General features: G+C 42.8%; 1 non-coding gene across 1 annotated transcript; it reads right to left on the bottom strand.

Moving 5' to 3' along the window:
• Positions 1-1,881: 1,881 nt before the first annotated feature.
• LOC125596339 lies at positions 1,882-1,988 on the bottom strand. The gene has a single exon (XR_007331000.1). It is a non-coding gene; the product is annotated as a small nucleolar RNA R71 (small nucleolar RNA).
• Positions 1,989-26,319: the final 24,331 nt, after the last annotated feature.

Below are 26,319 nucleotides of genomic sequence, written 5' to 3'. Positions count from 1 at the left end.
TTCAAGTTATTTGGAGATGTAATGAAGGAGTTATGATCAATTTACTAGAGGCTACCATCCTGGTCGAGCATCGCAGAGTGACCTTCCAGAGCGACACCATAAGGTAGCTCCCAACCCAGAGCGACCTCCCGGCTACACCACCCGAAGTCACTCGCCTTTTCATCACTTTGGAGGCAAAAAAATAATAGGCCTGGAGCGACCTCTCAGAGCGACCACCTGAGGTAGCTCCCACCCAGAGCGACCTCCCGAGCTACACCACGAAGTCTCTGTGCGTCATTTACTCAGTCGAAACTTATGATTTTTCTAGGGACCTTTAGTTCATTTGTCTTGACTTTTTACACTTTCTAAACCTAAGTTTAGTACCTTTTGTAAGCCAAGGAGAGGATCTTTGATCTTGGAGAAAACCACCAAAAACCTCTTGAAAAAGTTCATCTCTTGATTCATTGATCATATGTATCCTGTTGATTTCTAATCTATAATCTGTATTTCTCTACATGATTAATCTGAAATCCCATATGGGTTTTAAAAGGAATCATGAGAGTACATGAGTAATTCACTCTTGAATTCATGGGTTAGGGAGATTAAGGGTGATAAGCTAGATCTAGGATGTTATAGTGTAGATCCTTCTTATTCCCTGCTAGTAGAGTATTCATAATCATCTTCTGAGTTGGCTTCTCAAAAGTGATCTTTAGGCATTTCCCACCCACAAGTGTTTGATGAAATGCCTGAGACAACTCTCCTAAGCTTTAACATAATTTACCAAAGACTTTGTTGTTAAAGGTGTTAAGATACCAATAGACTTGTTAGTAATGATTGCTTTCATATTATTCAACCAAAGACATTTGATGTTTGAAATATGTTAGTAAATGAACATTCATCTAGACATAGAGTTTGTTTAAGATTGTGTCTAAGCTTAAGGTTGATATTTTGACTGATCATTTGCCATCCTTAGTTCGAAACTTGATCACCCAAGGTTTAATTCCTATACCCATGAGTTCTCTTTTATCATAACCAAAGAAAGTCACTTATTTTATTGTTTTATTGTTCTGTTATTGCATTCTATTATTTGTAGTATTTAAAACCATCCAAATTATCGGTTGCACTTAGATTAAGTACGTACTTGAATTCTCGGTGCTTTGAAATCCCTTAGAATTGGTTCGACAATCTTTTATACTACATCATTTGTCTTAGGAGCCTTGAAAATTCCTAACATCAAATTGGCGCCGTTGCCAAATTCTGAGTTGATTTCAACATTGAGATTTAGTCACTTGCTTGAGACTAAGTCATTTTTATTTTCTTTTGTTACTGATTCTCCTTCTTCACCTCCCTTTAACTTTCAGGTGTATGAACTTGAGGGGCAGGGGTCCATCAACCTAGTTCCAAGTTGCAGACATCAGAGCTTTAGAGAGAGTGTGCTAGAGCGAGAAGAGAAGAAGAGCAACAGGCCTCACTTGCAGAGATTGGATATTGATATGGCAAATCAACCGCAAGGGCCAGAACACCCACAGCGAGCAGCTCGACCCATTGGCACTTATGACCGTCCCAACATTCATGGTCATAGACTGGGAATCCGAGCACCGGCTTGTGGCAGCTAATAACTTTGAGATCAAATCAGGACTCCTCACGTGATCGAGAACAACAAGTATCATGGCTTGGCTTTAGAGGACCCATTTGATCAGTTGGACAGGTTCGACAGCTACTGTGGGTTGTCAAAAACCAATGGTGTGTCAGAGGACGCCTTAAAGCTCAAGTTATTCCCTTCTCTTTGGGGGATAAGGCACGTCAGTGGGAGAAGTCTATCTACCCAGCGACTCTATCACCACCTGGGATGACTGCAAGAAAGCATTTTTGGAGAAGTTCTTCTCTACTTCAAGAACTGCTAAGCTGAGAAATGAGATTTCCAGCTTTCAACAGAAGAACTCAGAAGGATTCAGTGAAGCCTGGGAGAGATTCAAGGGCTACCAAGCTCAATGCCCACACCATGGTTTCTCTAAGCAAAGCTTGCTGAGCACATTCTACAGGGGTGCTCTTCCTAAGTACAGAGCCAGATTAGATACAGCTAGCAATGGGTTCTTCTTGGGAAGAACTGAGGAAGATGCAGAGGAGCTGGTTGACAACATGGTAAAGAGTGACGCAGTCTACAGTGGATACCACGACAGAGGCAGTAGAACAGATGACAAGCAAACGAGGAAGGAGTTAAAGGCCCTACTGGATAAGATAGACATACTCATTGCTGATAAATCCACCCAAGAGCAGCTGAAGTTTGTTGGTAACCCAAACTAAGAGACACCACATGTTGTCAATGAGGTTGAGGGTTTGGAAGGTCAAGAAGAGCTGTGTTTCATCAACAACAATGGCAGTTGGTACAAGAAAGAGCCCAACTTCCAGTACAACAACTACCAACAGAAATCCTATCCTAACAACCAACAGAGTGGTTATCAGCCTAGGAACAACCAGCAAGGCAATTATCAGCCTCAGCAAAACCTTCCTCCTGGTTTCTCCAACAAAGGGAACCAGTCTTCTCAACAACAAGCTAATCCTTCTACCTCTACTCCTCAGGAAAGCAGCATTGATGTTCTACTGAAACAGATCCTGGAGTCTCATACTAGAAGTGAGAAGCAGGTTGGATATGAGTTGAAGAACCTTCACTCCAAGATTGATGGAAGTTACAATGAGCTCAACAACAAGTTAAGAGCTTCGGAAAACCAGTTTGCTTCCATGACCACTCACCAGAATCGCCAGCAAGGGTCTCTACCTGGAAAATCGGAGAAAAATACCAAGGAGTATTGCAATGTTGTCCTCTCTACTAGTTCTTCAAGGATTGAATTGAGTAACCACAAGAAAGAAGTAGATGAAATTGAAAGATTGGTGTTTGGAACTGGGATTGAACATGTTGAGCATCTGATTGTAGCAACAGCTGAGGCAAAGATTGTGGAGGAAGCTGACAAAATGGTTGAAGCAAAGATTTTGAAGGGAGATGAACCCAGGGCTGAGAAACCAGTTGCGAAGAGAGCTGACAAGAAGCTGAAACAGGTCAAGCTGGAGGACAACACTGAGGTTGAGCAGTCACCCTATGACAAGCTCCCATTTCCACAAAGGGTCCTCACCAAAGCTCAAAAGAAGGTGATTTCAAAGTTCAGAAAAGACCTAAGTGATATTGGACTTAAGCTTCCAGCGATTTCGGGTATGCGTGAGGCTCATATCCAAATGATGCTCATTAAGGACATTGTAGACCACCAAACAGAAGTAGCAGAGCTTCTCAACATCTAAACTTTGAAACTTGATCCACCAGTCACATCAAAGTCTCTCCCTAAACTAGAATCCCAAGGGAAGTTCACCTTGTCTTGCTCCCTTGGTAAACTCACCTTTGATGATGCTCTTGTTGATTCTGGTGCAAGTGTGAATGTGATCTCAATGGAGATGGTGAAGAGTCTTGAGATTGAACACATGGAGTCAGATACTTCCTCTCTCACGTTTGGGGATTCTTCTTCTACTACCCCTATAGGTTTCATCAAGGACTTCCCTTTGAAGATTGGTTCTTGCAACATACCTATAGACCTTACTGTCTTGAAGATGGCAACTAAAAAGAGAGTTCCATTGATCCTGGGCACACCATTCCTTACTAGTGTGGGTGCTTGCATCGATTTTGCCAACAAGAAGGTCACACTCCTCAATGTGAACAAAGCTGTCTCTTACCCAACTAAATCTCCACTGGATGTTGAGTATTGTGGAACCATCACTTGTGGAGATCCCTCCATTGAGAAGATCAAGGATGCAGTGGTTGTTAGTAAGGAAGAAATCTTGATGGAGAGTCCTCTAAAGAGATTTGTGATGAGCACTTGAAAAGTGCTAAAAGGAGGAGGTGAGTCGAGCCACAAAGGCTGCTCATGACAAGAAGGCCACAAGGACTCATCAACTCCAAGATGATCTAACCAAGCTTCAAGAGCCTCTCTCTCAGGTCCTCACCATCACTCTTGAAGGTGGGAAGGATCCTCCTTCTCCACTTTCCACTTGAGGTACCACTCCACCACCTTTCCATTGTATATACCAGTTTTTCTTTGCATTTATCTCTCTTTTAGGTATCTCTTTCAACTTACTAACACAGAGATTGTGTGAACTAAGTTTGGGGGAGGTACCAAGGTACCAAGTATTTGATCATGTTTTCTTTGATAATTTTGAGTCTCATGCATTGCATTGTACATACATATTTGCATAGAAAAACCAAAAAAAATTAACTAAAAAAAAAGTTTTTGAAAAACACAAAAAGAAGCATGTAGTTGCATCTTGCATCCTTAAGATTGAGTCTAGAAACATGCATATATGTTGCATTCACTTGCATAGGGAGCAATGATTAAAAATGCCTTAAGGTACTTGTCTGGAATCCATCTCTTGTAAAAGCTTGCATGTTTCGAGCCTTGAAAACTCTTGTTGGAAACCTGTTTGCTTGCTTGATATTGACATTGTTCTTGAAACCAACTCCAAGCTGAACTTGAGCGAAATGAACTTAATCTCTCTTGCACATGGGCACTTGCATACTTAGTCATGGATTTCATACACATTTGGGTTATCTTATTTCATTGCACCACTCTCTGTTAACCCAAATGACACTCCCATGCCCTTGAACCCTTACCATTCCTTGAAACCAACTTTGATTTGCTTGAGTGAGGCCTTTTATGAAAGCTAGTCATGTGCAAAATCTTGAGAGTATCAGGAGCGACAATGGTTTGTTCTTATCTTTAGCTAGCACTAGAACCTCATTTGAGCTGGCACTTAGGATGGTTGTCGGGTTTGTGAGCTTGATTTTGATCTTGGGATTGGGATATGAGAGGAAAGTGAAAGAAATGAACCAAAAGAGTAAGAAAAAGAAAGAAAACCACTAGGGATAAAAAAAAAAAAAAAAGCTCTAGAGTTTATAAGTAGAATCCCCTTTAGAATCAAAAGAAAAGAAACATGAAAAGAGTGGGGAAAAGAAAAGAAAAAGAAGAGCTTAGTGAATAAGAAAAGAAAAAATTCCTAGTTGGTTAAGATAAGTGAAAGAAAAGTGTTCATTGTGTGAGAGATGAGAGTGTGGTCTTTGGGGTGTTTGAGATGAAAAAGGGTTGAGATTACCCAAGAAAAGGGATAGAGTTTAAAGATCTTTAGGAAAGAGGTAGAATGATGAGAACAAATCATTGTATGCATGAATTGCTCCTTTTCTTAGATAAACTTTGCATAACGTTCTTGCTCCTATTTTTTTTGAGTGTGAGTCACCACAAAATATGCATTTGAAAACCCTTTGCTTCACATTAGACCAATTTCACTCACCAAGCCAAATGATTGAGATCATGTGCCCATTTGAAAGAATCCACCTTGTGTGTGTGCGTGTGAATAAATGTGAGAGTTGGTTGAAGGTATTTGTTGCTTGATTAGCATTGCGACCTGTGTAAAGGAATAAGAGCATTGATAGGCCTAGAGAAGCTAGAGTATAACAAGAAGTGTTTGGCTATGAGCTCCCACCTTCAAACCTCTCATCCCTATGAGTTCTTGAAAGTTCACTTAGGGACAAGTAAAGAACAAGTTTGGGGGAGTTGATATCTTGTATAATTACATGATTTTAGCCATTAATTCTTGTACATTTTGATCATATAAACTAATAATTAGTCATCTTTAGAGTCCATATTGCATTCATTGTCCTTATTCGGTGTTGGAGTGTGCCATGGAGTGATTTGAGATGTTTGGGAGCATTGTGATCCAAAAGGGATGAAAGATGAGCATGGATGGAGGCCTTAGAGAAATCTTCTGTTGGTATGATTTTGTGGAAACACGGAAAATTGAGTTAGCTTTCTAGTGGAAGTGGTTTCAAGTCATTTGGAGATGTAATGAAGGAGTTATGATCAATTTACTAGAGGCATATCCATCCTGGTCGAGCATCGCAGAGTGACCTTCCAGAGCGACACCATAAGGTAGCTCCCAACCCAGAACGACCTCCCGGAGCTACACCACGAAGTCACTCACCTTTTTATCACTTTGGAGGCAAAAAAAAATAAGCCTGGAGCGACCTCTCAGAGCGACCACCTGAGGTAGCTCCCAACCCAGAGCGACCTCCCGGAGCTACACCATGAAGTCTCTGTGCATCATTTACTCAGTCGAAACTTATGATTTTCTTGGGACCTTTTGTTTATTTGTCTTGAATTTTTACACTTTCTAAACCTAAGTTTAAGTACCTTTTGTAAGTCAAGGAGACAGAGGATCTTTGATCTTGGAGAAAACCACCAAAAACCTCTTGAAAAAGTTCATCTCTTTGATTCATTTGATCATATGTTATCCTGTTGATTTCTAATCTAAAATCTGTATTTCTCTACATGATTAATCTGAAATCCAATATGGGTTTAAGAGGAATCATGAAGAGTAGTGAGTAATCCACTCTTGAATTCATGGGTTAGGGAGATTAAGGGTGATTAGGCTAGATCTAGGATGTTATAGTGTAGATCCTTCTTATTCCCTGCTAGTAGAGTATTCATAATGCATCTTCTGAGTTGGCCTCTCAAAAGTTGATCTTTAGGCATTTCCCACCCACAAGGTGTTTGATGAAATGCCTGAGACAACTCTCCTAAGCTTTTAACATACTTTACCAAAGACATTTGTTGTTAAAGGTGTTAAGATAGCCAATAGACTTGTTAGTAATGATTGCTTTCATATTATTCAACCAAAGACATTTGATGTTTGAAATATGTTAGTATATGAACATTAATCTAGACATAGAGTTTGTTTAAGATTGTGTCTAAGCTTAAGGTTGATATTTTGACTGATCATTTGCCATCCTTAGTTCGAAACTTGATCACCCAAGGTCTAATTCCTGTACCCATGAGTTCTCTTTTATCATAACCAAAGAAAGTCACTTCTTTTATTGTTTTATTGTTCTGTTATTGCATTATATTATTAGTAGTAGTTTAAAACCATCCAAATTATCGGTTGCACTTAGATGAAGTACGTACTTGCATTCTCGGTGCTTTGAAATCCCTTAGAATTGGTTCGACAATCTTTTATACTACATCATTTGTCTTAGGAGCCTTGAAAATTCCTAACATCAAGTTTCGGGGAGAGCTCGGTCGCTACGTAGCGACCGAGTCGTGTGTATGCTCGGTCGTTACGTAGTGACCGAGCTTCGGGAGAGCTCGGTCGCTATGTAGCAACCGAGCTTCGGGGAGAGCTCGGTCGCTATGTAGCGGCCGAGCTTCGGTGAGAGCTCGGTCACTACGTAGCGACCGAGCTTCGCTGAGAGCTCGGTCACTACGTAGCGACCGAGCCGTGTACGTGCTCGGTCGCTACATAGCGACCAAGCTTCGGGGAGAGCTTGGTGGCTACGTAGCGACCGAGCACGCTGCGTAGCGACCGAGCACGCTGCGTAGCGACCGAGCACTCTGCGTAGCGACCGAGCACGCTGCGTAGCGACCGAGCACGCTGCGTAGCGACCGAGCACGCTGCGTAGCGACCGAGCACGCTGCGTAGCGACCGAGCACGCTGCGTAGCGACCGAGCACGCTGCGTAGCGACCGAGCACGCTGCGTAGCGACCGAGCACGCTGCGTAGCGACCGAGCACGCTGCGTAGCGACCGAGCACGCTGCGTAGCGACCGAGCACGCTGCGTACCGACCGAGCACGTTGCGTACCGACCGAGCACGCTGCGTACCGACCGAGCACGCTGCGTACCGACCGAGCACGCTGCGTAGCGACCGAGCATGCTGCGTAGCGACCGAGCACGCTGCGTAGCGACCGAGCACGCTGCGTAGCGACCGAGCTTTGGTGAGAGCTCGGTTGCTACGTAGCGACCAGATTTTGCGCTGGTTGCTACGCGGCAACCTTGTTCGCGTCTTTCTCCAATTTTTCGTGAATGTGTTTTCTCCGCAAGATTCTTCGTAAAAATAGATCTTTTTCTAAGATTTATTTTTCGTAAAAACGTTCATGCCGATTTTTACGGACTTTCAGACATTGATTCCGTAGTGACCGATTTTGACCCCAACAGTTAGCCCCCCAGCTCGTTAGAACCATGAGCTTCTAGCGTGAGGTTTTAGCGAGTGGCGTGGCAAGTTAGGTGAGTTAGGCGGAATTAATGGTCGAAAAGGTCTGTGGTAAGTGGTCTTCTCGCTCTTCTAAAAGTAGAACGCGATAAGATTGGGGCTGCGCCTTATGACGGCTTCCTACGTACCCTTGTTGAAGGGATCAAGCCTTTCGTAGTTCGTCTTGGAGTTAAGGTTTGTATGACTAGTTTTCCAGCGAGACCTTTACGATCTGGTTTTTATGTAGAGGTTATCAGGCGTGTTGCTGCCGATGGCATTTTATATGGGTGTAGAAGGAAGACTACGAGTTGTTATCTCGTAATCTAACTCTATGTGAACTGCTATATCTGTGATCTGTTTCCAGAGTTTTCCGCAGTGTGTAAACTTGTGGGATTTCTGAAGACGCTCGAATATTGGCAAAGAGACAAATTTTGGGATCTCGTATCAAGGTTTTTGATACTATGCCTAGAGATGTTAGAGACCAGTGCGCTGGGTTTAGGGCAAGACCTAGGTTTACTCCTGGTTTTAGAGGGTGTGATGACTAATTTGACTTACGTATCCCGTTTCAGTTTCATCCTGATTCCATACCGATTTAAAGTCCGCGATAGGTTCTCGGCTTATACGACTTGTATGGTTGGAACCGAGCATCTCTCCAAGGACAATTTTTAAGCCTCCTGGAAGTGCTGACCAAAAATTTTGGGTTTCTTTTATAGCATTATTATCCTTGTGTCGGATGTACGAGAGTCATCTCTACGAGATGGCTAAGTCTGTTTAGGACGTTAAGAGTTTGTTGTGATCAGCAACAAACTTAATGGTTAAAATTACCGTTTTGAGTCTTCACGAAGCATATGTTTTGAGAAGATGTTAGTGCGTATGACTGTCTGGTCTTCCAAGAAAGTGTTTTTATCGAGGAAAGAAATTTCGTCGAAGAACGAATCTTCAGGCGTCTGCGACGTCTCGCGATGCTGAAGATTTGTTATTCTTTCGTATGCCGCGTTTCGTGCTTGAAATGTTTGCGGGCTTGAAGATGTTTCGCGATGTTGCAAGGGATTAGTCTTAGCCCTGCGTTTGGGAAACATTCTAGTTTGACTACGGATGTTTGCAGCCAGAATTGTTGTTCCTGTTTCGATTTGATTTGCGATCGAGGAGTTAGGACCAAGGGGTCGCGTAAATTTGTCCCCGGAAAGAGGCATCCTCCTATACCGTGCTTTGTGTGGTGTTGGCCTTCCGAGATTTCTTTCGTGTCTATTTGAGGATGTTCCGTATAGCTATAGGAGCTCTGTTACGAGTTTCCTTACATGCCGCATTTTACGAGTAAAACACAGCGGGCTTAAAGTGAATCGTAGTATATGGAACTTGGTCGATTTTTGACAAGTGGAACCTTTCCGTTAACTGTTTGGTTGTTAGGACTGAGTTTTGTTATGATGAACTTACCGTATGATTTCCGTTTTTGGGTGGTACGATAATTGTTTGTGTAATCGTTACTTGGCGTTTCAAGACAAATTCCGGATTACCGTTTAGCCGTCAAGTTATTGGAGCGGTGGTCGCTCAATTGTTTTGGCTTTGCATGAAGGTTGTGCTCAGTTTTATAGCCAAGGACGTTGTTGCCAAAGGATTAGACCATGACACTTTCGTGCTGTTAATAAGGTCAAGTCGGTTAGAATCATCCTTAAAGGGGATGCTGTAACCTAGTTCGGCTTCGAAGGAAAGGCGTAATTGGGCGAGTGACGAATGGCGTTTATTGAGATTGATAAGCCGAGTATGCCCATGGTGGTAGAAAACGTTTTTCCACTTTAGGGTTAATTTATACGATGAAAGTTTCGTATAATGTTTCCTTTATTTGTATGGAAGTTGTTTCCTTTGTTTTCCGAGGGAGATAAAGCCTAAGAAGCTCGATACAGAGCCCGTTCGGAGTCAGTTGCGGGGTGATTTCCTGCTCGGACGTGACCAAGCGGAATGAGAGCGGATGCCAGTGAGTCGCGGGGCTAAAGAATGAGACCTTTCAGATCGTGGTGGGAGGAAGTAAAGTTTATATTGGTCGTCCAATGTTGGATCATACAGCTTGGTTTTTTGCTATAAGGAAAGTACTTTTTCGTAAAACCAGTTACGTTTACTTTCGAAAGGTACTTCATATGACATGATCTGATTATACGAAGGATTTTTTGCGTAAGTAACGGGCTACTGATTTTTACGAATTTATTAAATTGACGTGACATATGGAGATGTCAAAATAACGATGTTTCCGCAGATTTTTGAGAAACGTTTTCGCTTTTGTTTTTATTCTTTGGTGAAAGTTTCTCTGAGTCACTCATGGAGTTTTACCAAAGGTTATTTCACCGAGATCTAGTCGCGAAACGTTTTTGCAGGTTTCTTGAACGAATCAGTTAAACAGTGATAGACTTAGTCGACGAGCGGGGAGGACGTGTTCTCTTTGTCGTATTTTCTGTTACTTTTGTTCTTGATTTTACTTTGTCGCAAATGTTTTTGATGTTTTTCCATGAGTCGGTTGGTTCAACGGAAAATGAGAGTGATGCTTTGATGCCTGAAGATTTCTCGTATAATGATTCTTATACGAAACTCGTTTTATCAAATTGGAAAAGATCTTTATGACTTCTGTAAATCATCGACTTTCATTCTGAAGTTTGGCAGAGGTTTTCTAAACGAATGATTGCGATGATAGATGCTGTATAGTCTTTGAGAATTTTTCCAACATGGTTTGGATCAGTTCCTAGCGTTTAGACGAATCTCAGATTGTCGTTTGCTTTAAGGATGATCTTGACGAGACATCGCATTGTATGAATATTTTTGAAGTATGGGAGTATACGAGTATAGTATACACACCTACTCCGTCCCTTTTTTCTCGAGGAATAGAATGATCGACAGTCCGAGTTGGTTTGAAGACGACGCTTGGACTGTGATTTGGTTGTTTCCAGGTTGAAGACTTGAAATATGTCGGTTCCGAGAGAATTGCCAGAAACGAATCGGTTTTAAGACGACGTTCATGTCTCTAGTTTTTTCTCTCCTTAGGAAGCGAGCTTGATATGTGTGGCGATCGTTTCTCGATTTTCGGAGAGTTTAGATCGGTTTGCAAGATCTGGACGAACAGTTATGGGAGAATATATCGAGACAGGAAAAATCACCTAAGACTTAGTTCGCTGGACTATCCCCCTAGGTTTTACGTTCCCTAAAGTTCTATGACAGTCTCAAAGGCGTTTTTATTTCTTAGTAATTTCCTACGAAAACTCCAAGTCTTATTTCAAAAATTTCAAGTCGCAAATACCTTAGTTCTCTCGAAGAAGCAGTTTTGTCTCTTCTCAGTTTTGCTTGCTCGTTTCCCCTTCCTCTTCTTGTGTATGTTCGCCTTTTTCGATATTGGTGTTTATCCTTTCAGACTTGACATTTATCTTCCGAACTTGACTGATACGAAGTCAATAAAAAGGTTCAACGTAATCGTATAGTTTAGGCGGCTAAGGTGTTAAGTTAACTGTTGCCGTATTATGCGATTAATCTGAATCCACGCGAGAAAACTAGTCTTCGCGGGTTTTTTTTATAGTAAAGTTTCAATGGTAACTCCAATCGAGACGAAACAAGGACGTTTCGATCGAGATTTGAAGGAGAAAGCAAAGATGGAGGTCGCTACGTAGCGAGTGGAAGCAAGCCAAGAAGAGTCCTACTAGTTTTCGTCGTAAAATCTCAACGGAAACTCTGATTGAGACGAAACGAAAAGCGTTACGATGAGGATTCAAAAGAGAACGCAAAGGAGGACCCTTTTTAGGCTTGACAGGTCGCTACGTAGCGAGTGGAGAGTTGGCTTGAGCTCGGTCGCTACGTAGCAACCGAGCCGTGTGCTTGCTCGGTCGCTACGTAGCGACCGAGCTGTGTAATCGATTTGTTGCGCTTCCTTTTTCCGCATTAACCTAGGGGTTTTCTGCGGTTTTTGGGAGAACAAGTTTTACCCTTCCAAAATATTTTCGGAAAACGTGTTTTGGTAAAATCCTTACGCATTGAGATTTCTTTTGTTCGGTAATGAGCCAAACTTACGGGGTTTGATAAGATTTATCATTTCCCTTTATATTCAAAAAGAGAAATCGCGAGATCGTTTCTTTGCACGTCCTGTGGCGAAAAGTCGCGGCAAGGTTTTCGATTTTCTCAAGAACTGTGGCGTTTGCATAGGCGTTGGCCATAGGCTGAGTGGCGGCTGGAGATTTCTTACCAGCGTTGTTGCGAACTGCGATTTTCTCTTTCGTATTTCTAGACATAGTTTTGATCAAGTGTTTTGCGGCTATGAGTTAGAGTAATCCGTACCCCCCCCCCTCCTTCTAGCGCCAAACTGTGGGAACCGAAATTCGCACTGTCAATTTACGTTTAAATTAGGAAACTAGGAAAACCCTAATTTCCCAGAGGTCCCGGATCTCTGCGAGAGCCAACGGCAAGTGACCAAATATATGCGGAAATCATGAAAAGATAACAAACGAGTTTAGAGAAAACAATAGATCTTATTTCGAGTCCGCGTGAGAGCGTTGCGATCATTACAAGAGATCATAAAAGCTTTGGCCGCAAAGGCTGTCAGCGAGTTACCTAGTTCTAGCGGCCTAAAAGCTCAAACCTAGTTGACTCGCAGCTCGATAACAAAAGACGAAGAAAATACAGAAAAAGTTTTTGATTGATTTCGGACTGAACATTATGAAAGGCTGCCTACGTACCCCTTTCGAGGATCAAGCTGAACGTAGTTCAAGAGTGAACCAAGAGATCGAACTGCTTGTGCACGTTCGTCTGGTAATCGGGTGCCAGTCATGGAAACAGAGCATTTCGAGAATAATGCCTCAGAGTTTCTAAGTGCCGAGAGTTCTGACTAAAAAAAAGTTCTCCCTCGTGCCTCTCGCCTAGGACTCCTTATATACTCGCTCCTAAGTCGGTTTACGCTTTTTTCTCTTCTGCCCTTAAGCCGTCATAACTTAAAAATGGAGATCTTCCGTTTTTCTCGATCTTTCTAATTATCTTCGAATACTTCATATTTATCCGCGGAAACTTGACATTTATCTTTCCTTGCGAACCAAGCATAAACCGTCCTACAGTTTATGGGCTTTTGGTTAAGAAATCGTAAGTGGGTTTCGAGTCACGTCCTAGGTCTCTTTGGGCCGTTGTTTGACTCGAAACTTTTATTACGGCTTCTTTCGATAAAAATGAACTTTCTGCGGTTTTTATCGTAGAATTCGATTGATGACTTCAAATGACGAGAAACATGAAATGGGTTGGCTACAGTCTTCGCGAGATAGCATTAAAGAGTAGACGAGAATGCATGGATTCGTGTCGTATCGATTTTTAAGAAAGCACGGTCGCTACGTGCACGCGACCGAGCACGCTGCGTGGCGACCGAGCACGTGGCGACCGAGCACGCGCGTGGCGACCGAGCACGTGGCGACCGAGCACGCTGCGTGGCGACCGAGCACGCTGCGTGGCGACCGAGCACGCTGCGTGGCGACCGAGCACGCTGCGTGGCGACCGACCGAGCACGCTGCGTGGCGACCGAGCACGCTACGTGGCGACCGAGCACGCTGCGTGGCGACCGAGCACGCTACGTGGCGACCGAGCACGCTACGTGGCGACCGAGCACGCTACGTGGCGACCGAGCACGCTGCGTGGCGACCGAGCACGCTACGTGGCGACCGAGCACGCTACGTGGCGACCGAGCACGCTACGTGGCGACCGAGCACGCTACGTGGCGACCGAGCACGCTACGTGGCGACCGAGCACGCTGCGTGGCGACCGAGCACGCTGCGTGGCGACCGAGCACGCTACGTGGCGACCGAGCACGCTACGTGGCGACCGAGCACGCTACGTGGCGACCGAGCACGCTGCGTGGCGACCGAGCACGCTGCGTGGCGACCGAGCACGCTGCGTGGCGACCGAGCACGCTGCGTGGCGACCGAGCACGCTACGTGGCGACCGAGCACGCTACGTGGCGACCGAGCACGCTACGTGGCGACCGAGCACGCTACGTGGCGACCGAGCACGCTACGTGGCGACCGAGCACGCTACGTGGCGACCGAGCACGCTACGTGGCGACCGAGCACGCTACGTGGCGACCGAGCACGCTACGTGGCGACCGAGCACGCTACGTGGCGACCGAGCACGCTACGTGGCGACCGAGCACGCTACGTGGCGACGCTGGCGACCGAGCACGCTACGTGGCGACCGAGCACGCTACGTAGCGACCGAGCACGCTACGTAGCGACCGAGCATGCTACGTAGCTACCGAGCTTTGGTGAGAGCTCGGTTGATACGTAGCGACCAGCTTTTGCGCTGGTTGCTACGCGGCAACCTTGTTCGCGTCTTTCTCCGATTTTTCGTGAATGTGTTTTCTTTGCAAGATTCTTCGTAAAAATATATCTTTTTCTAAGATTTAGTTTTCGTAAAAACGTCCATGCCGATTTTTACGGACTTTCAGACATTGATTCCGTCGTGACCGATTTTGACCCCAACATTTGACATCACTCAAATTACCCAAAGGAGTGAATTACTCTCTCAAATAAGAGGTTCAGTTGTAGTACTTAGGGATCGAATCCACAGAGAGCTAGGGAACCTAATAAATCTAATCAGATTAGTTAAGGTAGGTTGTTTAATGATTTAAATGTAAAGTTGTAGGTTTGTGAGCAAGTAATTGCTTGATTGATTGATTGGGGTTTTGGTATTTAAATTGAAATAGCTAGACTTAGGGTTTTTATTCAGGCAATTAGGATTATAGTCCTACAGATGCCTAATAAGTTGTATGCATGATATTATAGAGCTCAACACTTAATAACCAACAATTAGGCTTTCGCTTTCTAGGCTTGTCTATTGACCAGTGTCGATTGATTATTCTATAGGAATATCGATCGATACACTTGTTGAAACGTCGACCGATTATTCGATTGGAATATCGATCGACGCTCTTGGTCAAGTGTTAATGCGCGGATTGAATATGCTCACTAAGCTTCCTAGATCAGCTTTCTCCTTATTCTAGCAATCTTAGCTCAATTAGGATGGATTTAGGGTGAGATGCAAGCTATCGCTTATGTCTACAACTCCTAGGGCAAGTTCTAGGTAGCTAATCTAGAAACAGGTATTAATGACAATCCTAAAGATGAATATCACAACTTAGCAATCTATAGTTGAGGCTAATCCCTCATAACCTATTTAAACCCTAAAATCTAACAAGAGAACTACTCAGACATGGCTAAGCAATTCATAACAACAATAAGCTATAAAAACTACATAGATAAATAAATAGATATCAATGGAGTTCCAATCACAAATCTCTTCGGATCTTCTCTCCAATCTACTAAAAATCCTAGAAAACCTTTACTATGAAAATAATAAAACAAGAAAGCACACTTTGCCTCTAACATGTTGGCAAAGCTTATATAATTAGGTTAAAACTCGTCAGGGGTAATCTTGTAAATAGGTGAAGACTTGGGCTCTAGGTCGGCTGAGACAAGCAGGCTTTCTGCGCACTTCGCTGTCGATCGATGTCAAGATGTGAACATCAATCGATTATTCTTCCTCGATGTCGACCGATAGTCGTGCTCGATGGTCATCTCGGGTGCTTACTCCAAATATCTCCAAAATGCTCTCACTTTCCTCCAAATCACTCCTGATCCTATAAATATACTAAATGGACTCTATAATATAATAACTAGTAGTTAAAACACATATAAACCATGGGTAAAAGTGGGTCAAATCCATGGTCTATCAACTCCCCCAGACTTACCATTTTGCTTGTCCTCAAGCACAACATATAGGCAGTCTCTTTGAAAGAGGTTTGAAAACAGCAGGGACTCACATAATTTTAAACTTAGAATCAACACCTTAAACAGTCCTAGTCTCAGAAGCACACTATACCATATCTTAGTCTAGCAACCAAGTTCATCTAGTCAACAACTTAGCAAATCATGTCTGACAATCCCTTCTACCAACCTCAGTTTTTTACATAAATAAAGGTGTAGGCTTTACCTTGGGGGTATAGATCACAGGATGAAAGGATGCTCAAACAAGTATCTGGACCTGCAGGTAAACAATAGTTCATATCCTTTCTTTCTACTAATTTTCTATCTCAGTCAAAGTTGCTTATATTGCAAGATCATTGACCAAGATTGGACAGGCTTCCATAAATCAAACTTTAATGGTTTTAGCTACCAAATCCTATTCACTTCTTTTTGACATATATCCTAGGATTATTTGTGAATCAAACCTTAATGGTTGTAGCCACCAAGTCTTGTTCTAATCCTTTACCTATATAATTCTTATGAACCAAGCCTTAATGGTTGTAGCCACCAAGTCATGTTCGAATTCCTTCCTAATAAATTTATCTATATATTATTATTATAATTTTTTTTTTTTTTGCATAACTATATCTATAATTTTACCTTCCAGACTTGTTTTAAGAATCCGATCCCATGTATACCAAGCCCCATGACAAGCAGACTTGAGCTCAATTAGGTTGGATGTCAGCTTTGGTCCTTCAATCACTCTCAGCAAGTGTAACATAGTTGACATGTTGATCCACTTTGGTATCTTTAGTACTATCTGCAATTAGTAAGTCTAGAATGGTGTGGTTAGATAACAAGCAATATCAATAAGTTCATCATCCCCTTCTAGAATCAATGAAAATTTTTAAAAATATTTTAATAAAACTCATGAATAAACTACTATCAGTAAACCTCCCCCAGACTTAAACTACACTGTCCCCAATGTAAATTCAGTCAGAGTTATGGTGATAACTAAATCATAAGGACTCAATGTAACAAGTTAGAACGATATACCAGACCAGAATGGATGTCGATCGATGTAAAGGTGTTGATATCGGTCGCGGCAGGTGATGTTCTGTCGATCGATGTCGGCAGTGTTTCGTCGGTCGATACTCACGGTAATCGTCTACTTGGATCTTTTTTTTATGACCTGCAATAATTAAAAACCAACATAAATACTAGATTAATAAAAACTTATTAAATATTACCTAATATTGTGTTGCCTCTCACTCAGCGCTTTGTTATAGTCATTTAGCTTGACTTTTGCAGATGATTTGGCTAGTAATGTGGGAAGTTGGAACTTGCTGGGAAACAAGTCTCCATCTCTTCTCTGCGCTTGTTGAACTATGTACCAGTGAAGTCTCTCATTGCTTCATCTCCTCTGCGCCATCCGTCCTTCATTGTTGTAGTTGTGTTCTCTATCTTCTGCAATCTCTCTCCAAGACTCTAAAGGTTGATCTGATGTCTCATAAGTGTGGCGTAAGTGTCAGTTGAGATCTTACCTACATGGTTGTGTGTATCAGACATGTCTAATGTCACCCTTGGTACTAGCCTGCCTCGATTTGTAGCTTCATCGACCGATGTGCGTCTATGATTGTCGGTCGATTTGTTGTTGCGTATGTCGATGGGATGGTGGAAACGTGTTCTTCCCCCAGAAGCTTCTGCTCGGTGTTGATCTGTTTCATCACGTCTTTGCACGTTGAGAAGTTCTTCATATCTGAAACCTTCATGAAGTTCATCTGCTCCTGGCTCATGTATTTCTGTTTCTACTGCATAGCTTTCATGATGTTGATCATCTGCCTAACTGCCAATCGAGTAGTCTCTTTCTCGTGCACGGTCGACCCTAGTGTCGATCGATGGGTAGTAGGCAATGTCGGTTGTTGCTCGTTTTTGGCTTGTCTGATGAAGATGAGTGTCGATCGATGGTAAGACGGTTCTGTCGATCGATGGTAAGACGGTTCTGTCGATCGACGGCGCATTCCTTTTCAAAGAGGAATGATGTAGAAGTCTATCTTCCTCATCGAGAATGGCTCTGTACTCTATAGCTCGTTCCTCCTCATAATCTTCATCATACTCCTCTGTATGCATGGTCTCTCTGGTGTGTGTTGCTATGGTGGGATTGTAGTAGTCGTTCTCCCAATTGCTTGGACTACTGTCGACCGATTCGTCTTTCGGACTGTCGATCTATTTCTGATGGGCACTGTCGATCGATGTGGCTGTGTGAGTTTCGATCGACGCCGAATATTCTGTCTCATACTCAGCTCCACAGTGGCATGCTACGATGAGTCATGGGTCATCAATTCTTCTAGAGGGCGTTTGTGGCTTCTTTACTGGAATAGGGTTGTAGTGGACATGAGGATCTATGAGCGTCAGGCATAACTGGTTGGTTTGCATATTGCACATTGCTCCTACTGTCGACAAGAAGGCTCTCCTAAGTAGTTGAGAAGAGTTCCAGTTTAGCTTGATATCCATGACATGGAAATCAACTGGAACTAAGGCATTACCAATATGCACCTCTAGGTCTCTTATGATTCCTCCTGAGCTCCTCTGAAAACAATCCACATAAGTGAATGATTCCGTGGAAGGCTCCACCTTCAAACCCAGATTGTCTGCCATAACCCTAGGTAGGATGCTGACTGATGCTCCTGTTTGCACAGTGCATGTGGGAATTCAATACCCTTCACCGTGCATGGTATTGCAAACTTCCCAGGATCACTCTTCTTCTTCAGTGTAATCCTCTTCTTCATCTTTTCTCTACCTTCACAAAACATTATCCTAATGTGTTCTTCGGTCTCTCTGGTTTCTCTGAAGAACATCCACAATCTGTGGGTAAAATAAGCCTCCTCGAATGGCTTTTCTAAAGGAATCCTGAAGACTCTCTTTTGGAAACTTTCCATTTCCTTCTCATTAGCTCCCCTTTTCAGATGTTTTGCCAGTTTTTCCTTTCTTTTCCTCATGCTTCTTCCCATAGGAACCCTGTCAATTTCCATAGGAGCTGCTGAATCATCTGAATGTGTACTGGTGGCCTCTTGTGGGTTATCTGAAGGTTTGGGTTGTGGCCTGAGTGCATTGAGACGTGCAACGTCTATCTTTGGCATCTGTACTCGGTATGTAAGAGGTGCTCATTGATCGATGGGCGCTGAAGGTTGTCGATGGATGACACCAATGCGATCCGCCAAAAATCATCGAACTTTCTACTTCGAAATCTCCTTCTTGCAGCTTCTCCTGCTTCACCACTTGCAAGAAATCATCATCTATGATGGCATTCACGTGGTGCTTCGTCACATCATCCCCTACCCCTCTTGTTAAGGTCTCTTGCCTTTTAACAGCTTCTCTTGTCTAAACAACCTGCATCTCCAGGTTCTTCACATGAGTGCTCAAAGTCTCAAACTTTGTGTTCAGGTTGGTGTAGACAAAGTCAATCTTCCCATTGAAGTCCACCGTCATGCGCTGCTGTCCCTCAAGAACCCTATCAAGCATCTCTTCAATCTTGTTCTCTTGAGTAGGTGGGTGTGGCTTCTGGTAGTAGGAGTTTCCATAACTCATGTTGTTGTTGTAGTTGTTGTAGGGTTTCTGCTGCTGCGAACTCTGGTTGAAATTACTTCTCTGTCCATAGAAGTTTCCATTCTGGTTTCCAGACCTCTGAAATTCAGTTCCACTAATGAAGTTCACATCTTCTTCTACCTCAGCTCTACCCTATGGGTCTACAGCCTCTGCATCCTCAACTAACCAGACCTGCCTCCTGAGAAGCTTGTGAACACTGTCCAGCTTTGCCTTCACTTCATCCATATGATCATTCCCAAGAATGGTTGTGTATCTCTTCCTCTCAAAGTCAATGTTCTTGATGCTGCTGCTGGATGCTAAGTATTCAATAACTCTCACAGCCTCTTCTGGATTCCTGGTGTTGAAGTTCCTATTGATGGAAGCATCAAGAGCCATCTAATATTGCACCGCGATGCCTCTGTAGAAAGTACTGCGCAGCTGTACTTCATTGAATCCATGGTGTGGAAAATCTCTTTGATAAGACTTGAATCTGATCCATGAGCTTCTGAATGATTCTGCAGGCTCCTGAGTGAATGTGGCGATCTTGCTCCTCAAGTCTTCAGCACGCGCCTCATGAAAGAAGTTTCATAGGAATGCATTCTTGATGTCGCTCCAGGATGTGAGAGATCCTGGTGGTAACTGCTTAAGCCAATGCGAAGCATCTCCAGCAAGTGAGTACTTGAAGAGCTTGCATAGGAGGTAATCTTCAGAGACTCCCTCGACTTTAGCAGCAGATATAAGATCCTCGACCCTCTCTAGATGGTCCATAAGATGCTCATGAGATAACCCATAGTAGGGTGTCTATCCCACAAGTGTGTAGTACTGCGGCTTCAACTCGAAATTCCCCCTCTGAATAGTTGGAGGACGAATGGCTTATCTGTTGGTGTAGAACTGATCTGGACGGTTGTAATCAGCCCACGTTCTGGGTTGAGCAGCCTCATCTACAGGTAGAGCAGTGCATGTAGTATTAGTATCAGACTAAGGGTGCAGCCCCCTGAGCGTCTATCCTCTGACCTGCTGCATTACGCAGATGACCTTCCTGGTCATGCAGGTCTCCCTTCTCATCACGTAAAAGTATGAAGCTCGCAACCATGTCTCGCGGCTCAGTATCGATCCATGTTCGAACTGAAGTATCGATCGACGTCGGATGGAAGATGTCGGTCAATGGAAGAAGAGTGTCTTTGGTCGATGGTGGTGAGCGAGTCTCGGTCGACGAGACTGGTGTCTGGGTCGACCGCTGACGAAAATCGAGCGACGAACAAGTGTTGTTGTCGATCGATGACGAACATATTCCTTTGCGGATTGAACGATCCAAGCTTGCAGGATCTGATGAGAATAGCAGTTGATTTTCCTTGTTGCTTCTGGTACTGCTGGGCATGTACCTGAAAGGACAAGAAAAAATTTTATGTCAGAAAGTGGTTTTAAGAAGAAACCTAGACTAAACAAGATTAAATTTATAAGGCGATCAAAGCTCCCCGGCAACGGCGCCAAATTTGATAGCACTCAGATTACCCTAAGGAGTGAATTACTCTCTCAAATAGGAGGTTCAGACGTAGTACTTAGGGATCAAATCCACAGAGACTCTAGAATTACACAATAGATTTATAGTCTTTGAAATAAGGCTAGATTAATAGGTTAATAGGTTTTAAAGCAGTAAATGAATTGGTGAGCAAGGTAATTGCTCGATTGGTTTGATTTGAGGTTGTTAACAATTGGGTGGATAGCTAGATTCAGGTATATTCTCAGGTGTGATAAGTAAATAACTTCATTTGGGTTTTTAGGGGGTTTATTGATATTAATTGCTCTTGAATTCAAACTCAGATATAATCAATTAGAGTATCTAATCTGGATCTCGGATTTCAACTATCTTAAGTTAATCGCGAGAAAGTGTCGATCGATGATTCATTAAGAATATCGATCGATACACCTTTTAAAATATCGATCAACAGAACTATCGTTACATCGATCTATGCTTTTTTCAGAAAGCTTTATGGACAGGTTTGATTTATATTCTCTAACTTACTAGATCAACTCTCGTGTGTATCTTGTCAGTTAGATCATGCTAGTTAATTTCAGGTATTGAGTCAAGCAATGGCTTGTTCTCAATTAATCCTAAGATTTTAAGTTTAAAGGGTGATCAATCCTAAACTTAGTTTTTAGAACAACTAGATGAAGAACTATATTTTTAAACACCCTAGCAACAATTTAAGTCAGTGATACATTTATCAACCTATTGAGAAAACTAAGTCTAACAGTAAGACTACTCAGACATATTCATAAAGCACATGATTATGATGGTCTGGAAATACTTAAATAAATGAATAATAAAGAGTAAGCAATATAGTAAAATGAAAGCAAAGGAGTTCAAGATCTTCTCTGTTTTGCAGTTCAGATCTGTCTCTCCAATTCTAAACTCTCTCTCTCTCTTCAATGGTGGTCTTTTTGCTTCTCTCCAAACTAGGTCTCCCCAAAAAGGTCTATAGGCAAGTCTGCCTCTAAAATAATACAAAACCCTAATAATATAGCCTAACAGGCGGCCAGGGACTTAGAATGTAATTATTGAAACCTTTGTGAAACTTGCAATCTTCTAATTTTGTCATTAACTCGCGGGTGGCTTCGCTGTCGATCGATGAGAAGAGCTTTTCATCGATCGATATTTTTTGGTAACCGTCGGTCGATATTCTGATAAATAATCGACTATCTTCTATTTCCAGCAAAGCTCAAAAGGTCTCCAAATAGCTCCAAATACATCATTTTCCTCTAGTAAGTACCCGAACCTGTAATTGCTCTAAAAAGGGTCCAAATGCATATGAAAGACTCTAAAACATGTACAAACCATGGCTAAAAGTGGGTGAAATCCATGGTCTATCAACTCCCTAGACTTACTCTTTTGCTTGTCCTTAAGCAAAACATACTAGAGCAGTCTCTCTAAGAGAGGTTTGAAAACAGCGGGGACTAACAGAGTTAAAACTTAGAATCATCACTTCTATAATATTGCTAACCATATCAAAGGAATCCTAAATTTAGAAGCACATTATACATTATCCTAGTATAGCAACTAAATACAACTAGCCAGCAACTCAACAGATCTTGTCTGACTTTCTCCTCCATTAACCTCATTTCTTGCATAAATAAAAAGTGTAGGCTAAATCTTGGGAGTATCGATCAAGGGACACAGGGATTCTTACTCCAGCAAGTATCTGAGTAATCAGGTAGTCTTATTATGGTTTCTTTTCTCTATATCTCTCTTCTCTGTATCTCTAAAATCATCATAATTTTCTTTTTCTTTTTTCTTTTTTTCTCTTTTTTACAAAGTGTAGCGAATACCGGGGTCACAGGAGACACTCCTACCCTTCATTTCCACAATGTGTGATCCTTCCCTTCAGACTTAGAATAATGGGGTAACAGGAAACACTCCTACCCCTCTGCCTCTTCCAGGAAATCATTTCAATCTTTTATATCCTAAGATGCTGAAGAGAGGAAAGAAAGAACCCTAAAATTTACAGACTTGTACCTTTCAGACCTGAAAGAGGAATCCGATCCAATGTATACCAAACCCCAAAACAAACAGGTGAGTCAGGTTAGGTTGGAAGTCATCTTTTGTTTTTTTCAATCAGTCTCAGCAAATGTTGTCATAGTTGACAGGTTGATCCACTTTAGTATCTATTGTGCTTTTTGCAGTCAGTTAGTCTAAGAGTGGCACTATAGAGTGGTTAGATAACAAGTAAAAACTTTAAAAACATCATTATCTCCTTCTTGACTCGATAAAACATTTTTCTTAAAAAATATTTTTAAATAGCAATCATATAACAAACTAGTATTAGTAAATACCTCCCCCAGACTTAAATTTCATTGTCCCCAGTGATATTCAGTCTAAGATTGGTTAGAGAATAAATCATAAGTACGAAGTTAGATGTTAGACAAGAGAAAAGCATGTTTGTACCCTTATGTCTCGAATGTCGATCGACATAAACACCTCTTAATCGATCGATGTAAGAGTCGTACCGTTGAACGACGTAAGCACCTCTTCCTCGATCGACGGCGGAGAGACAGAAAATTTTTGCGCTAGCTGCAACGTATTGATGGGTCTAACTAATCACAATGTGAGTATCAATCAGCCAGTTTAGCTCTGTTAGACAATCCAAACACATGCAAGATTAGCAAATAGATAAACTCCAGTCATAACATAAGATAATAAATCCGAGAATGAATCCTAAAAGTACTAGAACAGAAGTAAAGAAAAGTAGATAGGGATAGAAATATGAGTACTAGTCCTCATCAGTAGCCTTGTCGGTGGTGTCCTCGGAGCCGCCCCTGCGCTGACGTGATGGTCCTGCTGCTGATGGTGAGCTGGCTCGCACACTCCTCTTGCTCGAACAGCGACATCTCGAGACTCTAGCCCAGATGGCGGTGAGAGCATCTACTACGACGCGCTGGAAATCTCCCTCAGGGCGTGTAGTGATAGACCATGGATTTGACCCACTTTTACCCATGGTTTATAAGTGTTTTAACTACTAATTATTATATTATGGAGTCTATTTAGTATATTTATAGGATCATGAGTGATTTGGAGGAAAGTGATGATTTTGGAGCATTTTGAAGATATTTGGAGTAAGCACCCGAGATGACAATCGAGCACGACCATCGGTCGACATTGAGGAAGAATAATCGATCGATTTTCACATCTTGACATCGATCGGCAGCGAAGCGCGCAGAAAGCCCGTTTGGTCTCAGCCGACTTAGAGCCCAAGTCTACAAGATCGCTACATTCAATCAGGAGCCTTCAGAATCATTCAGAAGCTCCTGGATCAGATTCAAGTCTTATCAGAGAGATTGTCCACACCATGGATTCAATGAAGTACAACTGCTCAGTACTTTCTACAGAGGCATCGCGGTGCAATATCAGATGGCTCTTGATGCTTCCAGCAATGGGAATTTCAACACCAGTAATCCAGAAGAGGCTGTGAGAGTTATTGAAAACTTAGCATCCAGCAGCATCACCAAGAACACTTACTTTGAGAGGAAGAGATCCGCAACCATCCTTGGGAATGATCAGATGGATGAAGTGAAAGCAAAGCTGGACAGTGTTCACAAGCTTCTCAGGAGGCAGGTCTGCTTAGTTGAGGATGCAGAGGCTGTCGACACAGAGGGTAGAGCAGAGATAGAAGAAGATGTGAACTTCATTACTGGAACTGGAAACCAGAATGGAAACTTCTATGGACAGAGAAGTAATTCCAACCAGAGTTCACAGCAGCAGAAACCCTATAGAAACAACAGGAGTTATGGAAACTCCTACTACCAGAAGCCACCACCACCTACTCAAGAGAACAAGATTGAAGAGATGCTTGATAGGGTTCTTGAGGGACAGCAGCGCTTGACGGTGGACTTCAATGGGAATATTGACTCTGTCTACACCAACCTGAACACAAAGTTTGAGACTTTGAGCACTCATGTGAAGAAGCTGGAGATGCAGGTTGTTTAGACAGGAGAAGCTGTTAAGAGGCAAGAAGACTTAACAAGAGGGGTAGGGGATGATGAGACGAAGCACCACGTGAATGCCATCATAGATGATGATTTCTGGCAAGTGGTGAATCAGGAGACTCTGCAAGAAGGAGATTTCAAAGTTGAAAGCTCGATGAGTTTCGGCGGATTGCATTGGTGTCGATCGACGCCGGACTTCGAACATCGATCAACAGACTTTGATCAAAACCGATCGGCAGGCTCTCCAGAGTATCGATCGATGACACCTACGGAGTCAACCGTATATTGCAATGCTTTGAGGATCCTGACTCACGAGGAGTTCGCAGGAAGACACCCACATCCGCCCAGTCCTGTTTATGTCAAAATCGATCGACATTCTGTTACTATCGTCGATCGACAGAAAGAGAACGCCATCGATCGACAACCTTCAGCGCCCATCGATCGACGAGCACCTCTTACATACCGAGTACATATGCCAAAGATAGATGTTGCATGTCTCAATGCACTCAAGCCACAACCCAAACCTTCAGATAACCGACCAGAGGCCACCAGTACACATTCAGATGATGCAGCAGATCCTATGGAAGTTGATAGGTTTCCTATGGGAAGAACCCTGAGGGAAAGAAAGGAAAAAGTGGCGAAACATCTGAAGAGGAGAGCTAATGAGAAGGAAATGGAAAGTTTCCAAAAGAGAGTCTTCAGGATTCCTCTAGAAAAGCCATTCGAGGAGGCTTATTTTACCAACAGATTGTGGATGTTCTTCAGAGAAACCAGAGAGACCGAAGAAGACATTAGGAGAATGTTCTGTGAAGCTAGAGAAAAGATGAAGAATAGGATTACACTGAAGAAGAAGAGTGATTCTGGAAAGTTTGCAATATCATGCACGATGAAGGGTATTGAATTCCCACATGCACTATGCAACACAGGAGCATCAGTCATCATCCTACCTAGGGTTATGGCAGACCATCTGGGTCTGAAGGTGGACCCTTCCAAGGAGTCATTCATTTTTGTGGATTGTTCTCAGAGAAGCTCAGGAGGAATCATAAGAGACCTGCAGATTGGTAATGCCCTAGTTCCAGTTGATTTACATGTCTTGGATATCAAGCTAAACTGGAACTCTTCTCTATTACTTGGGAGATCCTTCTTGTCAACAGTAGGGGCAGTGTGCAACATGCAAACAAACCAGTTGTGCGTAACGCTCATAGATCATCATGTCAACTACAACCCTATTCCAGTCAAGTAGCCACATGCGTCCTCCAGAAGAATTGATGATCCAGGACTACTCGCAGCATGCCACTGTGGAGCCGAGTACGAGACAGATTATTCAGCATCGATCGAAACTCACACTGCGACATCGATCGACAGTGCTCATCATAAATTGATCGACATTCTGCAGGAAGAATCGGTCGACAGTAGTCCAGGAGATTGGGAGAATGACTACTATAATCCCACCATGGCAGCACACACCAGAGA

Source organism: Brassica napus, unplaced genomic scaffold, assembly GCF_020379485.1.
Source record: "Brassica napus cultivar Da-Ae unplaced genomic scaffold, Da-Ae ScsIHWf_1191;HRSCAF=1706, whole genome shotgun sequence".
NCBI lineage: Eukaryota > Viridiplantae > Streptophyta > Magnoliopsida > Brassicales > Brassicaceae > Brassica > Brassica napus.
This window is presented reverse-complemented; position numbering and strand designations above follow the sequence as displayed.